The sequence below is a fragment of the Triticum aestivum genome, chromosome 3D (genome assembly GCF_018294505.1).
Source record: "Triticum aestivum cultivar Chinese Spring chromosome 3D, IWGSC CS RefSeq v2.1, whole genome shotgun sequence".
NCBI classification, from domain to species: Eukaryota; Viridiplantae; Streptophyta; class Magnoliopsida; order Poales; family Poaceae; genus Triticum; species Triticum aestivum.
In genome coordinates this window covers 126,717,855-126,737,120 of record NC_057802.1, presented here as the reverse complement: position 1 = coordinate 126,737,120, position 19,266 = coordinate 126,717,855, and positions in this window count along the sequence as shown.

Genomic DNA, 19,266 nt, shown 5'->3' with positions numbered 1-19,266 from the left:
TTGTTTGAGCGGCTGGAGCAGGAAGAGCAGAGATTGAAGAAGCACGACGGCCGTTGGATGGCCATCCAACAGTCACTGCTTGTGCGTCAACCTTTTTTTTAGGAAAGCCTCAAATATGTGGAAAACAGCATACATCCCATCTGCCATTATTTCTAATAATTTACAGCCCATTTGCTAATTATTAAGGTTTTTTTGGAGCCCATATTCTTTTTGTTAGCATTACAGCCCATATTGTGGCCACGGTTAAAACATTATACGAAATTTTGCATATTTCGGTGCGGTTCGAACTGTTTTTCATCCCGAAATTTTGACTCACATTCAAACTGATTTTAAAAATAAATGTATATCAATATAAAATCCAACAAATTCTCCACGCATAAAAATTAATGTAATTTAAAATCTCAAAATGAAAAAAAAGATATTTGAAACTAATTGCCGGTTTGATGTGTTTTAAAAATGTACAGCCCATTTCTCATTACTGATGGGCCATTTTCTCGGCCAGCCGAATGAAAGCTCTCCTCGTCTTGAAAGATTTGCAGCCCAATAGGCCTGACAAAGCGACTTACTTGGCAAATCACAAAAAAACTGGGCTGTGGCCGTGGACCCAGCTGTCAGCCTCTCCATGTACAGTACTCTTCCGATGGAAGTCGTTCCTTGACCACGTTGAGCACACCGCGCGGAGAGCACCACGGCGGTGGACGACGGCGAGGCCTAGGAAGGGGACGACGCGGAGCCGGGGAAGACGCGGCAGTGGAAGCCCGCGTGGAGAGGAGTACAAGGGTTCACTGGTTCGGCTGCAGTGTGAGGCTGCCGTCGCCGCAGGGCCTGGCCAGCGGTGGGAATAGTAGGGGGCGGTGAGGCCTCCGCGGCAGCATAGCCGGCCACGGGAGGCAGGAGCATGCGGCACGACCGGCGCTGCTTTGGGCGGCTGGAGCAAGAAGACCAGAGGTTGAAGAAGCACTATGGCCGTTGGATGGACATCGTACGGTCACTGGAGCTAGAATCGTTCATATTGACTAAGTTGACAAAGCCCTTCGTCCCCGTCAACTTAGTAGGCCCACAAGTCAGCCTCCCACCAAGGTGGGTCCCAGCTAGCCGGGGGAGTATTCATTTTTCTGTGCGTAATAAGGAGGCACTTCCGGTGGGTCCGAGCTGACAGCGGGGGGAACGTTTTTTTCGCGAAATACGGTGGCCCGTCAGGTGGGTCCCAGCAGTCAGGGGCAAACGTTTTTTTTCGCAAAATATGGTGGCCCGTCCAGTGGGTCCCTGCTGTCAGTTGGAGGAATCATTATTTTCCGCGTAATAAGGAGGCACTTACTTGTTGCGGTTGTGGACCCAGCTGAGACTCTCCACGTACAGTATACTTCTGATGGAAGTCGTTCCTTGACCACGTTGACCTCGCCGCGTTCCGTTGCATGCATGCGTCAATGGGCGTGGTGCGTCCCCACTGTCAGCCTCTCACGTACAGTCATCTTCCGATGACTCTCGGTTGTTGACCACGTTGACCACACCGTGCCGAGCGCACCCAGACTGGAACAACCCGGAGATGGGGAAGACGGGGCAGTGGAGTCGCAAATGGAGAGGAGTGGGAAACTTCACTGGTTCAGGTGCGCGGCAGCACAGCCGCGGTGCCGCCCACGGGAGACAGGAGCAAGAACAGAGCTTGAAGAAGGAGCACGGCTGTTGGATTAACATCCAACGGTCCAGCTGCTAGAATCATTTGTTGATTAAGTTGACAAAGCCGTGCGTACACGTCCGCTTAGTAGGCCCACAAGTCAGTCACCAAATCTGACAGGTCCAGCTGTCAACGGGATGAACAATTTTTTTCGCAAAACAAGGAGGCACTTCCTTCCGTGCGAAGATACAGCCGGTGGGTCCCAGCTGTCAGGTGGAGAAATAATTTTTTTCGCAAAACAAGGAGGTCCCTCCTGTAGCTGGTTCGAATCCAAACCTAGACTGACTATATATGGTGCTATGCTACTCTGCAAGTAATGAAACTGACATATCCAACGTTCGCTTCTCCTCTTCTCTACTTACTCTGCCTAGCATCAGAAGCTCTGGCCGCAGCAACCATGTCCGCTGGCTGCTCGTCCACTTGCTCTTCAGCAGGCAACAACCAGATATGCGCCAAGTCGCCACCCGTACCATCGCCTGTGGGTCTCATCACACCCGCGCCGGCACGCGCACCGCAGCCGATTGCTCATCGCAACTCGCTGCCGTTGGTGTGGTGCCACTGCTGCAAATCACGCAGAGTCATCCGTCGCGTCTCAACCACAATCCGCAACCCTGGCCGAGTCTTCTACAAATGCCCGAATCATGGGGTAATAATATGTTTAAGTGTTGTTTTGCTGCTTTCAGTTGCCGATTTTTTTAATAGTTTGGTTGATGATCTTCCAATTTGATTCGTGCAGAAAAGGGAAGATTCATGTAATTTGTATTTCTGGGAAGTTGCTGATGTGGGGGAATGCAACTACGCTGATTATTTGGTTAGCCGAGGAATCCCAATACCAGCAGGTTGGGGTGTTGGACAAGTAACTAAAGGAACAGCAGAAGAGGAAGATGCAGAGCAGAAGGTTAAAGATGCAGTTCCTTTGATCATGGCCAAGCAACAGCTGCTGAACGGCCTTGACAGCAATGAGGAGATGAAAGAGCTTGTGAAGATAATGGGCAAAATCAATGTGCTCTGTAGGATGATTGTCTCTTTATTTGCAGTGTATGTAGCACTCGTGATGTATTCAGTGGCTACGACATGAGCACTTTGCTGAAACTAGTAATGAATGAAACCTGTGTAGCAGGCTGGGCGTAGTGTTGTGAACATCTAATGATTTCTATTAACGGAAATCAGGGGGTATCCCCTTTTGCTCATATAAATAAATAAATAGTAGAGGCCCTGTCGGGTCAGCTTTGTTCTCATTCGAAGACGTCGAGCAAATTGCAGTCCAACAACAAACTATGTCATCAAATTCAAGTTTCACAGCCAAATATGAGTACAACTAAACAACAATGTCATCATGTTTTAGTTGTCACACAATCACCAAACACAAATCAGCATACATAACAAGTGATGTTCTCACAGCAAAATACTAAACAACATGTTCACCAGGTTTCAGTTGTCATAGCAAACACAATTTCACATAGTAGATAAAAAAACGTCTTCTGGCAGGCAAATATGACAAAAGCAATGTAATCATCATCCGCAGCAGCAGCGTCAACATCTTCGCCATGTGTATCAGTCTGAATCGTAATTCCCCACGGTGTCATCTTCTTCTTCGTCCTCAACGTCCTCGAATGTTGGCTTCTTCTTGATGAACTCTTGTATGTCCACAGCACGACGGGCAATCTTTTCGCCGGCGTCATTGACGTGATGGTTCTCAAAGATATTAGGAACATCTGTGTTATCTTGTACATCTGGAGCAGTGTAAGCATCATCTTGTTGTGCAACTTCATTAAACGAATTCCTCTGCTCAAACCTTTGCAATACTCTCCAGTCATCGCTACGTGCAAATGTGTCTTCCAAGAAAAATATCTGTGTTGCTTGATTTGCCAAAATAAAAGGCTCGTTGGTCTGGTACGCCGCCTTGACATTGATGGATTTGAAATAATCATCAGCTCTGGGTTTTGCGATCCTGGAAAATAGGTTATACCAACGACAGCACAACAGAACCACACACCGATGATCCTCGAAACTGGAGATATACTACAACTGAACAATGTCTGTTATGTTAGCATACATTTCAGTTGTCTCTTTGTCATACGTATCCGTGCTCATGATGGCACTGTTTTGTGTCTTCCTGCCTTCGTCTCGTGCAAGGGTGTTGTAGCGCACATCTCCAACAACGCAAGATTCATAATGTCTTACCCGAGTATCAGGACCCATTGCTAGTGAGTAAAGGGCATCATCAACTGCCTGCCCATCCTCCCGCATCTTCTTAACCTATGGTTAGAAAATAGACAAGCTGATCATCTTATGTACTCAATATATTAAAAAAACTGACAGTGCACTTCAAAAGCTTACATGGTTCTTGAACCATTTCGCAAATCCTGCCATAACCAGTTTGTCAATGTTTCTTGGATTTTGCGGGCAGTAACTCCTCTTTGTAGATGCTGCACAACATAGTGATCGCGTCAAACATCTAAATATATAAGAATGTGCTGCAAGTTTAGTAGATTACGATGTATAAGCTGCAGTACTGCACTTACTTGATATAAGGTAGTATCTCAGGACAGTTATTCAACACATACCAAACCATTTTGTCCAAATCTTTAGGTTTGTCCTCTTGTCGACTCTTCCCTGTAACTCGAACAGAATAATCGAAAACATTGAGCCCGGGATTGTCTTCACCCACCTCTTTGCTAAGCTGATCAGCTGTTTCAATGTATTTTGAGCAGAATGTCAACGCTTCTGTAGCAATGTAGGCCTCTGCAATGGAACCCTCGGGTCTAGCTCTGTTCCTAACATAGCCCTTGAAAGTGCCTAGCCGCCTTTCAATAGGGTACATCCAGCCATACTGTACTGGACCTCTAAGTAGTGCCTCATCAGGTAGATGAACAGCCAAATGCACCATCACATCAAAGAAGGCTGGAGGATATATCTTCTCAAGGTCGCATAGGATAGTTGGTATTGTTGGGGATCGTAGCAGAATTTTAAAATTTTCCTACGCTCACCAAGATCCATCTATGGAGTATACTAGCAACGAGGGGAAAGGAGTGCATCTACATACCCTTGTAGATCGCGAGCGGAAGCGTTCCAATGAACGAGGTTGATGGAGTCGTACTCGCCGTGATCCAAATCACCGATGACCGAGTGCCGAACGGACGGCACCTCCGCGTTCAACACACGTACGGAGCAGCGACGTCTCCTCCTTCTTGATCCAGTAAGGGGGAAGGACAGGTTGATGGAGATCCAGCAGCACGACGGCGTGGTGGTGGATGTAGCGGTATCTCGGCAGGGCTTCGCCGAGCTTCTGCGAGAGGGAGAGGTGTTGCAGGGGAGGAGGGAGGCGCCAAGGCTGTAGTACTGCTGCCCTCCCTCCCCCCCTTTATATAGGCCCCCTGGGAGGGGGGGCGCCGGCCAGGAACCCATCTGCATGGGGGGGCGGCGGCCAGGGGGGAGACTTGCCCCCCAAGGCAAGTGGGGCGCCCCCCCACCCTAGGGTTTCCAACCCTAGGCGCAGGGGGAGGCCCATGGGGGGCGCCCCAGCCCACTAAGGGCTGGTTCCCTTCCCACTTCAGCCCATGGGGCCCTCCGGGATAGGTGGCCCCACCCGGTGGACCCCCGGGACCCTTCCGGTGGTCCCGGTACAATACCGGTGACCCCCGAAACTTTCCCGGTGGCCGAAACTTGACTTCCTATATATAATTCTTCACCTCCGGACCATTCCGGAACTCCTCGTGACGTCCGGGATCTCATCCGGGACTCCGAACAACTTTCGGGTTTCCGCATACTCATATCTCTACAACCCTAGCGTCACCGAACCTTAAGTGTGTAGACCCTACGGGTTCGGGAGACATGCAGACATGACCGAGACGCCTCTCCGGTCAATAACCAACAGCGGGATCTGGATACCCATGTTGGCTCCCACATGTTCCACGATGATCTCATCGGATGAACCACGATGTCGAGGATTCAATCAATCCCGTATACAATTCCCTTTGTCAATCGGTATGTTACTTGCCCGAGATTCGATCGTCGGTATCCCAATACCTTGTTCAATCTCGTTACCGGCAAGTCTCTTTACTCGTACCGCAATGCATGATCCCGTGACTAACTCCTTAGTCACATTGAGCTCATTATGATGATGCATTACCGAGTGGGCCCAGAGATACCTCTCCGTCATACGGAGTGACAAATCCCAGTCTCGATCCGTGCCAACCCAACAGACACTTTCGGAGATACCCGTAGTGTACCTTTATAGTCACCCAGTTACGTTGTGACGTTTGGCACACCCAAAGTACTCCTACGGTATCCGGGAGTTGCACGATCTCATGGTCTAAGGAGAAGATACTTGACATTGGAAAAGCTCTAGCAAACGAACTACACGATCTTTGAGCTATGCTTAGGATTGGGTCTTGTCCATCACATCATTCTCCTAATGATGTGATCCCGTTATCAATGACATCCAATGTCCATAGTCAGGAAACCATGACTATCTGTTGATCAACGAGCTAGTCAACTAGAGGCTTACTAGGGACACGTTGTGGTCTATGTATTCACACATGTATTACGATTTCCGGATAACACAATTATAGCATGAACAATAGACAATTACCATGAACAAAGAAATATAATAATAACCATTTATTATTGCCTCTAGGGCATATTTCCAACAGTCTCCCACTTGCACTAGAGTCAATAATCTAGTTACATTGTGATGAATCGAACACCCATTGCGTCCTGGTGTTGATCATGTTTTGCTCTAGGGAGAGGTTTAGTCAACGGATCTGCTACATTCAGGTCCGTATGTACTTTACAAATATCTATGTCTCCATTTTGAACACTTTCACGAATGGAGTTGAAGCGACGCTTGATATGCCTGGTCTTCCTGTGAAACCTGGGCTCCTTGGCAAGGGCAATAGCTCCAGTGTTGTCACAGAAGAGAGTCATCGGGCCCGACGCATTGGGAATCACCCCTAGGTCGGTAATGAACTCCTTCATCCAGACTGCTTCCTGTGCTGCCTCCGAGGCTGCCATGTACTCCGCTTCACATGTAGATCCCGCCACGACGCTTTGCTTGCAACTGCACCAGCTTACTGCTCCTCCATTCAAAATATACACGTATCCGGTTTGTGACTTCGAGTCATCCAGATCTGTGTCGAAGCTAGCGTCGACGTAACCCTTTACGACGAGCTCTTCGTCACCTCCATAAACGAGAAACATATCCTTAGTCCTCTTCAGGTACTTCAGGATATTCTTGACCGCTGTCCAGTGTTCCATGCCGGGATTACTTTGGTACCTTCCTACCAAACTTACGGCAAGGTTTACATCAGGTCTGGTACACAGCATGGCATACATAATAGACCCTATGGCCGAGGCATAGGGGATGACACTCATCTTTTCTCTATCTTCTGCCGTGGTCGGGCATTGAGCCGTGCTCAATTGCACACCTTGCAATACAGGCAAGAACCCCTTCTTGGACTGATCCATATTGAACTTCTTCAATATCTTGTCAAGGTACGTACTCTGTGAAAGACCAATGAGGCGTCTTGATCTATCTCTATAGATCTTGATGCCTAATATATAAGCAGCTTCTCCAAGGTCCTTCATTGAAAAACACTTATTCAAATAGGCCTTTATACTTTCCAAGAATTCTATATCATTTCCCATCAATAGTATGTCATCCACATATAATATGAGAAATGCTACAGAGCTCCCACTCACTTTCTTGTAAACACAGGCTTCTCCATAAGTCTGTGTAAACCCAAACGCTTTGATCATCTCATCAAAGCGAATGTTCCAACTCCGAGATGCTTGCACCAGCCCATAGATTGAGCGCTGGAGCTTGCATACTTTGTTAGCATTCTTAGGATCGACAAAACCTTCCGGCTGCATCATATACAATTCTTCCTTAAGGAAGCCATTAAGGAATGCCGTTTTGACGTCCATCTGCCATATCTCATAATCATAGTATGCGGCAATTGCTAACATGATTCGGACGGACTTCAGCTTCGCTACGGGTGAGAAAGTCTCATCGTAGTCAACCCCTTGAACTTGTCGATAACCCTTAGCGACAAGTCGAGCCTTATAGATGGTCACATTACCATCCGCGTCTGTCTTCTTCTTAAAGATCCATTTATTTTCTATGGCTCGCCGATCATCGGGCAAGTCAGTCAAAGTCCATACTTCGTTTTCATACATGGATCCTATCTCGGATTTCATGGCTTCTAGCCATTTGTCGGAATCCGGGCCCGCCATCGCTTCTTCATAGTTCGAAGGTTCACCGTTGTCTAACAACATGATTTCCAGGACAGGGTTGCCGTACCACTCTGGTGCGGAACGTGTCCTTGTGGACCTACGAAGTTCAGTAGTAACTTGATCCGAAGCTTCATGATCATCATCATTAACTTCCTCCCCAGTCGGTGTAGGCACCACAGGAACATCTTCCCGCGCTGCGCTACTTTCCGGTTCGGAAGGGGTGACTATCACCTCATCAAGTTCCACTTTCCTCCCACTTACTTCTTCGAGAGAAACTCTTTCTCCAGAAAGGACCCGTTCTTGGCAACGAAGATCTTGCCTTCGGATCTGAGGTAGAAGGTATACCCAATAGTTTCCTTAGGGTATCCTATGAAGACGCATTTCTCCGACTTGGGTTCGAGCTTTTCAGGTTGAAGTTTCTTGACATAAGCATCGCATCCCCAAACTTTTAGAAACGACAGCTTAGGTTTCTTCCCAAACCATAATTCATACGGTGTCGTCTCAACGGATTTCGACGGAGCCCTATTTAAAGTGAATGCGGCAGTCTCTAAAGCATAGCCCCAAAATGAGAGCGGTAAATCGGTAAGAGACATCATAGATCGCACCATATCCAATAGAGTGCGATTACGACGTTCGGACACACCGTTTCGCTGAGGTGTTCCAGGCGGCGTGAGTTGTGAAACGATTCCACATTTCCTTAAGTGCGCACCAAATTCGTGACTTAAATATTCTCCACCACGATCTGATCGTAAGAATTTTATTTTTCTGTCACGTTGATTCTCAACCTCACTCTGAAATTCCTTGAACTTTTCAAAGGTTTCAGACTTGTGTTTCATTAGGTAGACATACCCATATCTACTTAAGTCATCAGTGAGAGTGAGAACATAACGATATCCTCCGCGAGCCTCAACACTCATTGGACCGCACACATCGGTATGTATGATTTCCAATAAGTTGGTTGCTCGCTCCATTGTTCCGGAGAACGGAGTCTTGGTCATCTTACCCATGAGGCATGGTTCGCACGTGTCAAATGATTCGTAATCAAGAGACTCCAAAAGTCCATCTGCATGGAGCTTCTTCATGCGCTTGACACCAATGTGACCAAGGCGGCAGTGCCACAAGTATGTGGGACTATCGTTATCAACTTTACATCTTTTGGTATTCACACTATGAATATGTGTAACATCACGTTCGAGATTCATCAAGAATAAACCATTGACCAGCGGGGCATGACCATAAAACATATCTCTCAAATAAATAGAACAACCATTATTCTCGGATTTAAATGAGTAGCCATCTCGAATTAAACGAGATCCAGATACAATGTTCATGCTCAAAGCTGGCACTAAATAACAATTATTGAGGTTTAAAACTAATCCCGTAGGTAGATGCAGAGGTAGCGTGCCGACGGCGATCACATCGACCTTGGAACCATTCCCGACGCGCATCGTCACCTCGTCCTTTGCCAGTCTCCGTTTATTCCGCAGTTCCTGTTTTGAGTTACAAATATGAGCAACCGCACCGGTATCAAATACCCAGGAGCTACTACGAGTACTGGTAAGGTACACATCAATTACATGTATATCACATATACCTTTGGTGTTGCCGGCCTTCTTGTCCGCTAAGTATTTGGGGCAGTTCCGCTTCCAGTGACCACTTCCCTTGCAATAAAAGCACTCAGTCTCAGGCTTGGGTCCATTCTTTGACTTCTTCCCGGCAACTGGCTTACCGGGCGCGGCAACTCCCTTGCCGTCCTTCTTGAAGTTCTTCTTACCCTTGCCCTTCTTGAACTTAGTGGTTTTATTCACCATCAACACTTGATGTTCTTTTCTGATCTCCACCTCCGCTGATTTCAGCATCGAATATACCTCAGGAATGGTCTTTTCCATCCCCTGCATATTGAAGTTCATCACAAAGCTCTTGTAGCTTGGTGGAAGCGACTGAAGGATTCTGTCAATGACCGCGTCATCCGGGAGATTAACTCCCAGCTGAGACAAGCGGTTGTGTAACCCAGACATTCTGAGTATGTGCTCACTAACAGAACTATTCTCCTCCATTTTACAGCTGAAGAACTTGTCGGAGACTTCATATCTCTCGACCCGGGCATGAGCTTGGAAAACCATTTTCAGCTCTTCGAACATCTCATATGCTCCATGCTTCTCAAAACGCTTTTGGAGCCCCGGTTCTAAGCTGTAAAGCATGCCGCACTGAACGAGGGAGTAATCATCAGCACGTGATTGCCAAGCGTTCATAACGTCTTGGTTCTCTGGGATTGGTGCTTCACCTAGCGGTGCTTCTAGGACATAATCTTTCTTGGCTGCTATGAGGATGATCCTCAGGTTCCGGACCCAGTCCGTATAGTTGCTGCCATCATCTTTCAGCTTGGTTTTCTCTAGGAACGCGTTGAAGTTGAGGACAACGTGGGCCATTTGATCTACAAGACATATTGTAAAGATTTTAGACTAAGTTCATGATAATTAAGTTCATATAATCAAATTATTCAATGAACTCCCACTCAGATAGACATCCCTCTAGTCATCTAAGTGAAACATGATCCGAGTTAACTAGGCCGTGTCCGATCATCACGTGAGACGGACTAGTCAAGATCGGTGAACATCTCCATGTTGATCGTATCTTCTATACGACTCATGCTCGACCTTTCGGTCCTCCGTGTTCCGAGGCCATGTCTGTACATGCTAGGCTCGTCAAGTCAACCTAAGTGTATTGCGTGTGTTCCGAGGCCATGTCTGTACATGCTAGGCTCGTCAACACCCGTTGTATGCGAACGTTAGAATCTATCACACCCGATCATCACGTGGTGCTTCGAAACAACGAACCTTCGCAACGGTGCACAGTTAGGGGGAACACTTTCTTGAAATTATTATAAGGGATCATCTTACTTACTACCGTCGTTTTAAGCAAATAAGATGCAAAACATGATAAACATCACATGCAATCAAATAGTGACATGATATGGCCAATATCATTTTGCTCCTTTGATCTCCATCTTCGGGGCACCATGATCATCTTCGTCACCGGCATGACACCATGATCTCCATCATCATGATCTCCATCATTGTGTCTTCATGAAGTTGTCACGCCAACGATTACTTCTACTTCTATGGCTAACGCGTTTAGCAATAAAGTAAAGTAATTTACATGGCGTTATTCAATGACACGCAGGTCATACAAATAATAAAGACAACTCCTATGGCTCCTGCCGGTTGTCATACTCATCGACATGCAAGTCGTGATTCCTATTACAAGAATATGATCAATCTCATACATCACATATATCATTCATCACATCTTCTGGCCATATCACATCACATAGCACATGCTGCAAAAACAAGTTAGACGTCCTCTAATTGTTGTTGCAAGTTTTTACGTGGCTTGTATAGGTTTCTAGCAAGAACGTTTCTTACCTACGTAAAACCACAACGTGATATGCCAATTTCTATTTACCCTTCATAAGGACCCTTTTCATCGAATCCGTTCCGACTAAAGTGGGAGAGACAGACACCCGCTAGCCACCTTATGCAACTAGTGCATGTCAGTCGGTGGAACCTGTCTCACGTAAGCGTACGTGTAAGGTCGGTCCGGGCCGCTTCATCCCACAATACCGCCGAAACAAGATAAGACTAGTAGCGGCAAGAAGAATTGGCAACATCTACGCCCACAACTGCTTTGTGTTCTACTCGTGCATAGTAACTACGCATAGGCCTGGCTCATGATGCCACTGTTGGGGATCGTAGCAGAATTTTAAAATTTTCCTACGCTCACCAAGATCCATCTATGGAGTATACTAGCAACGAGGGGAAAGGAGTGCATCTACATACCCTTGTAGATCGCGAGCGGAAGCGTTCCAATGAACGAGGTTGATGGAGTCGTACTCGCCGTGATCCAAATCACCGATGACCGAGTGCCGAACGGACGGCACCTCCGCGTTCAACACACGTACGGAGCAGCGACGTCTCCTCCTTCTTGATCCAGCAAGGGGGAAGGAGAGGTTGATGGAGATCCAGCAGCACGACGGCGTGGTGGTGGATGTAGCGGGATCTCGGCAGGGCTTCGCCGAGCTTCTGCGAGAGGGAGAGGTGTTGCAGGGGAGGAGGGAGGCGCCAAGGCTGTAGTACTGCTGCCCTCCCTCCCCCCTTTATATAGGCCCCCTGGGAGGGGGGGCGCCGGCCAGGAACCCATCTGCATGGGGGGGCGGCGGCCAGGGGGGAGACTTGCCCCCCAAGGCAAGTGGGGCGCCCCCCCACCCTAGGGTTTCCAACCCTAGGCGCAGGGGGAGGCCCATGGGGGGCGCCCCAGCCCACTAAGGGCTGGTTCCCTTCCCACTTCAGCCCATGGGGCCCTCCGGGATAGGTGGCCCCACCCGGTGGACCCCCGGGACCCTTCCGGTGGTCCCGGTACAATACCGGTGACCCCCGAAACTTTCCCGGTGGCCGAAACTTGACTTCCTATATATAATTCTTCACCTCCGGACCATTCCGGAACTCCTCGTGACGTCCGGGATCTCATCCGGGACTCCGAACAACTTTCGGGTTTCCGCATACTCATATCTCTACAACCCTAGCGTCACCGAACCTTAAGTGTGTAGACCCTACGGGTTCGGGAGACATGCAGACATGACCGAGACGCCTCTCCGGTCAATAACCAACAGCGGGATCTGGATACCCATGTTGGCTCCCACATGTTCCACGATGATCTCATCGGATGAACCACGATGTCGAGGATTCAATCAATCCCGTATACAATTCCCTTTGTCAATCGGTATGTTACTTGCCCGAGATTCGATCGTCGGTATCCCAATACCTTGTTCAATCTCGTTACCGGCAAGTCTCTTTACTCGTACCGCAATGCATGATCCCGTGACTAACTCCTTAGTCACATTGAGCTCATTATGATGATGCATTACCGAGTGGGCCCAGAGATACCTCTCCGTCATACGGAGTGACAAATCCCAGTCTCGATCCGTGCCAACCCAACAGACACTTTCGGAGATACCCGTAGTGTACCTTTATAGTCACCCAGTTACGTTGTGACGTTTGGCACACCCAAAGTACTCCTACGGTATCCGGGAGTTGCACGATCTCATGGTCTAAGGAGAAGATACTTGACATTGGAAAAGCTCTAGCAAACGAACTACACGATCTTTGAGCTATGCTTAGGATTGGGTCTTGTCCATCACATCATTCTCCTAATGATGTGATCCCGTTATCAATGACATCCAATGTCCATAGTCAGGAAACCATGACTATCTGTTGATCAACGAGCTAGTCAACTAGAGGCTTACTAGGGACACGTTGTGGTCTATGTATTCACACATGCATTACGATTTCCGGATAACACAATTATAGCATGAACAATAGACAATTACCATGAACAAAGAAATGTAATAATAACCATTTATTATTGCCTCTAGGGCATATTTCCAACAGACATCTTGTCTCTAAGACGCTCCAAAGCATCTATCCTGATATTCCTACTACAGAGTTCCCTAAAGAATTGTCCCAACTCTGCAACTGCTCTGTATAAGTCAGGGCGGCCCAATCCTCTAAGGATAACAGGTAAAACCCTTTGAAGTAGGACGTGGCAGTCATGAGTTTTCAACCCGTTGTACCTTGTTTCCATCTACACTGACTCTCCTTTCAGGGTTGGAAGCAAATCCATGTGGGAATCTCACACGTGACAGGACCTCACAGAATTCTTTTCTTTTTACCTTGTCCAAGACGTACACAACTGGTGCCATATCCCGTGGTTTACCTTCATCTTGCACCTGCAAATCCTTTCTGATACCCAGGTGTGTCAAATCAATCCTAGATTTTAAGGTATCTTTCGTCTTGCCTTCTGTTGAGGATATAGACCTTAGAGTCACCCGCCAGGAGGGGCCGGGTTACTCATATGGTCATTGCCAGAAGCCCGGTGCCAAGCATGAAGACGGTGGGCCAAAGATGGGCTTAAGACCCGGATATGGCTTAAGGCCCGTAGTTACAATCATTATCATGGTAGAACTTGTAGTGTAAGGCAAGAATAGTTGAGAGTCCGAGCCGGACACTCTTATGAGCCGGCCGTGATTCTGAGAGCTGCTAGGCGTCAGCCTTCCTATATAAAGGGACGACCCGACAGCGGTTTAGGGACAAGAAAGATGTCATCGAGAGCCAGGCATAGCAGTTAAGCTCCCTGGTCATCGAAACCCTAATCAATACCACCTCAAACTGGACGTAGGCTTTTACCTTCACCGTAAGGGGCCGAACCAGTATAAACCCTCGTGTTCCTTGTCCCACTTAACCCCTTCAGGCTTCCTAGCTGCGATGGCTCCACGACTAAGTCCTAGCTCAAGGACATCTGCCGTGACAATTCCACGACAGTTGGCGCCCACCGTGGGGCCAGCGCACGGTGGATTTGAGTTCTTGAAGGGCAGCTTTGAAGGGCTCAAGGGATACGCTGTGGGCCGGATGACCAAGAGTCGTCGCGGCAAGCTCTACATCGACAATGCAAACTGGGGCCCCGACGCCGGCTCAATTGAGTACGGGTACCGGGTCCCCTTCGGAGGAATTCATGTTTTCATTGGCAAGATTGGTGAGCTGGGCCCTGAGCCGGATCTCTGCGCCGATCTCATCGAGACGGCTCAGCGTGCACGACCCGCCCGGGCCCGGCCTGCCTTAAGGCATGCTTTTGTGGGATGTATCCATGGAGGGCCCTATGGTCGATCTAGATCTGGTGATGAGACGGCCGCCGGCTCTGACGGCGAACAGTCCACCGATGAGTCAAACTCGTTGTATCAACTTCAAGATGGCTGGCTCATGGGTTGTTCCGATGGTGACAGTATTCCGGACCCGTTTGAGCCGCCAAGTCAGGTTGGAGTCTTTATGGCCGGTGCACAACCCGTTCAGAACCCTGCTGCTGGAGCGGGAAGCCCGGTGCCCTCGCCGGCTCAGGTGCTAATGGATCTCACGGACAAGATGACGGCCCTGTTAACCGCCACGGTTGACCCGGCGGATCAAGCTCAGCATGATGCGGAGGTGGCACAGTTAAAATTGGATCTAGTGAAAGCTAAGGAGGATCTGGCAGCGGAAGGGATCAGGATGGCTGCGGAGAGGGCGGCTCTCGATGCCCAAACTCAGTTGATTCAGGCGCAGTCCTTCCGGCTCACGATGGATCAGAACGCGTCCAATGAGGTCATGAGAAGGAGGCATCAAAAGGCCCAATCTCGACTCCCTCCGGTTTACGATCCACGCAACCTCTTCAACACGCCAGGTGTAGGGTCTAGTAACCCGCTAGGGGTCATAGTGCCCGGGTCTGGGACCCCTATTCAGCCGCAGGTGATGGGGCCTCCCCAGGTGCCCCCTGCCCCGCCTCAGTACGTGCCAATACCTCCGGGTCATTATAATAACCCACTGGAGAACATGGTCGCCGCGGCAGCACGGCTGGCGGCTCTCCCAGTTGACGGCGACTCTCCGACGGCTATTGAAACCCGCCGAGTCAGGGAACTCCTTCAGACAGCACTGGCGCAGCAAGAGGCGTACTCCTACAGCCGGGACAGGATCCACTCGACCCCTCGTCCAGGCCGGAGCCTGAGTTACAGCAGGCACATGGTCTCAGCGACCGGCTCAAGTAACGTCCGACGCCATGACCCGCCCCCTGGCCATGGCCCGGTTCATAACGGAGCCTTTTATGCAGCAGACCAAGACAGAGCGCGGCAAGAGGCGAAGCAGGTGCCTCAGTTGACGGCTTACCAGACTCCCCCGGCTTATCCGACGACTTCCGTCGACGTGGGTATCCCTACCAGGACTGGGGGTGTCCCTTGTTTAGTGCCGGCTATCCGCAATGAACGTCTGCCCAAGGACTTCAAAGGCCCTAGGAAGGTGCCTAATTACACGGCAGACTTACAACCCGCAGCCTGGATCGAGAGTTATGAGATGGCTATGGAACTGCTGGAGGTCAGTGAAGCGGCCATGGCTAAGTACTTCACCATGATGTTAGATGGGACTGCCCGCACTTGGTTGAAAGGGCTACCACCGAATTCCATTGGGTCTTGGGCGGAGCTGAAGGCCCGGTTCATCCAAAACTTCAAGGATACCTGTAGGCAGTCTATGTCAATTGTGGATTTGACTAACTGCAAGCAGCAGGAGGGTGAGTCTACGACACATTGGGTTCGCCGGGTTAAGGAGATAATACATTCCTCGGATAAGATGGACGCCGGCTCTGCAGTCTTAATGTTGGAGCAGAATTGTCGTTTTGTGCCCCTGAAGATGAAACTCGGGCGGCTTAAGTGCGAGTGCAATGATATGGGTACACTGATGGCGGCTCTTGTCAAGTACGCCGATTCTGATGGTACCAAGGACCCCGCTTCAGATGATGAAAAGACAGGGAAGGGAAGGAAGAACGACAATGGCAAGGGTCCTCAGCATAACCCGGTAAACCAAGGAGGAGGCAAGCGCAAGGCCGATGGCAGCCTAGAGTTTGTAGCCAACGCCAGCTCACAAGGTAATAACCAGCGACGCAAGGGGAGGCCCCCTCCCCGAGGCGGCGGGTCAGGCCCGACGCTGGAGCAACTGTTGAATGAGCCTTGTCCAAGGCATGGCTCTAGAGAGAAGCCAGCAACTCATCTATGGAAGGATTGTGCAATCATGAAGGCCTTTAAGAATTACAATGGCCCGGGTGGCGGCTCAGGCGCTGGCGGCTTTCATGGCCCGGGCGGCGGCTCAAATTCTAACCCTCAGAACGGTCAAGGGGGCTTTAATCAGCAGTCTGGCCAGGGTCATCAACAGCAGCAGGGAGGTTATCAGACCAATCCAAAGCAGCTTAGCGGTGGGCAGTATCATATGTTTACCACCAGTCTGTGTAAGCGAGATCAGAAGCTTCATAAGAGGGCTGTGAACGCTGTTGAGCCGGCGGTTCCACACTACTTGCGGTGGTCTGAGCAGCCTATAGTGTGGAGTAGGGAGGATCACCCTCCCCGGGTGGATAATCCGGGTCACTTGGCCCTGGTGGTGGCTTCTCAGGTGGGAGGATATAAGTTCACTAAGGTACTCATGGATGGAGGCAGCGGCATCAACATCCTCTATTATGAGACATTTCGTCGTATGGGGTTGATTGATAAGAATCTCAGCCAATCAAACACTATTTTCCACGGTGTGGTGCCTGGTAAGTCAGCTTACCCAGTCGGCAAGATCGAGTTGGAAGTGGCCTTTGGAGATGATAACAACTACAGGGTGGAAAAATTGACCTTTGAGGTGGTCAAGATAAGAAGTCCGTACCATGCCATATTTGGGCGGCCGGCTTACGCCAAGTTCATGGCACGGCCGTGTTACGTATATTTACAGCTCAAGATGCCGGGTCATAATGGGACCATTACGGTTCACGGCAGCCGGAAGGTGGCCTTGGAATGTGAGGAAGGCGATGCAGCTTATGCAGAATCTGTTTGTGCAACAGAGGAGTTGAAGTTTTACAAAGACAACGTTGACCCAACAGATACGACCTCTCTGAAAAAGCCGACTACGGAGCATGAGCCGGCAATGAAATTTAAGTCGGCTGATGAGACTAAACTTGTTGATTTCGTTCCAGGAGATTCATCTCAGCAGTTTAGCATCAGTGCCAACCTGGATACAAAATAGGAAAGCGCGCTCATCAAGTTCATCCGTGAGAATAGGGACATCTTCGCATGGAAACCTTCTGACATGCTAGGTGTACCTAGAGAACTCGCTGAGCACACTCTCAATGTTGATCCGAAATTTAAGCCGGTCAGGCAGTTCCTTCGGCGGTTCAATGAGGAGAGGTGGAAAGCTATTGGTGAAGAGGTGGCCCGGCTCTTGGCGGCCGGGTTTATTGTTGAAGTCTTTCACCCAGAGTGGTTAGCTAACCCGGTGCTCGTGCTCAAGAAGAACGGCACTTGGCGGATGTGTGTGGACTATACGGACTTAAACAAGGCGTGTCCGGCTGATCCTTTTGCCCTCCCCCGTATTGATCAAATTATTGATGCTACGACAGGTTGTGCGCGCTTAAGTTTCTTGGATGCTTATTCTGGATATCATCAGATTAAAATGGCAGTTACGGACCAGGAGAAGACGGCGTTCATCACTCCCTTTGGAGCCTTCTGCTATGTGTCTATGCCCTTTGGACTCAAGTGTGCACAGGCGACTTATCAGCGTTGTGTGCAGAACTGTCTTCATAACCAGATCGGGCGTAATGTCCATGCTTATGTGGATGATATTGTGGTTAAGTCCATAAAGGAGGAAACCCTGATAGACGATTTAAGGGAAACCTTTGATAATCTCCGGGTCTACAAGATGATGCTTAACCCGGCCAAGTGTGTTTTTGGTGTTCCTGCAGGCAAACTCTTGGGTTTTTTGGTTTCTGACAGAGGCATTGAAGCTAACCCGGAGAAGATCAAGGCCATCACCTCACTGGCCAAGCCGGCATGTATAAATGACGTGCAGCGCTTGGCGGGTCGCATCGCTGCTTTAAGCCGGTTTATAAGCCGTTTGGGTGAGAAGGCCATGCCGTTATATCAGTTGATGAAGAAAACTGATAACTTTGTCTGGAATGATGCAGCTAATACTGCCTTTGAGGATTTGAAGAAGCAGCTGGCAGAGCCTCCAGTCCTTGCTGCTCCGGTTGATAAGGAGCCCTTATTATTGTATGTGGCAGCAAACACACGAGCCGTCAGTGTGGCCATGGTGGTGGAGCGCAAGGAGGAGGGTAAGGAGCATCCGGTTCAGCGGCCGGTTTACTATGTCAGCGAAGTGCTCATCGAGTCCAAACAGCGGTATCCGCATTGGCAGAAGCTTGTTTATGGTGTGTTCATGGCAAGCCGAAAACTTAAGCATTATTTCCAGGGTCATCCTATCACTGTGGTCAGTTCTGCCCCTCTTGGTGATATTATTCAAAACAGAGAGGCCACGGGGAGAGTGGCTAAGTGGGCTATAGAGCTCGGACCCCATGGTCTGAAATACGTGCCACGCACTGCTGTTAAATCTCAGGCCTTGGTGGATTTCATCAATGATTGGGCAGAGTCACAAGTGCCCGAGCAAAAGCTGGACAACACATATTGGACTATACACTTTGATGGGTCCAGGCAGTTGGAGGGCTCAGGAGCTGGAGTCGTGTTGGCTTCCCCTAAAGGTGACAAGTTTCATTATGTGCTACAGTTGATGTTTCCTTGCACTAACAATGCGGCTGAGTACGAGGCCTTGCTCCATGGTCTTCGGATGGCTAAAGAGATGAGCTTGAGCCGGGTAAGGTGCTTCGGCGACTCAGACTTGGTGGCTCAACAAGTATCAGGAAAGTGGGATTCCAAGGACCCTCTCATGGCGGCTTATCGCCGCGAAGTTGATGCCATTGCT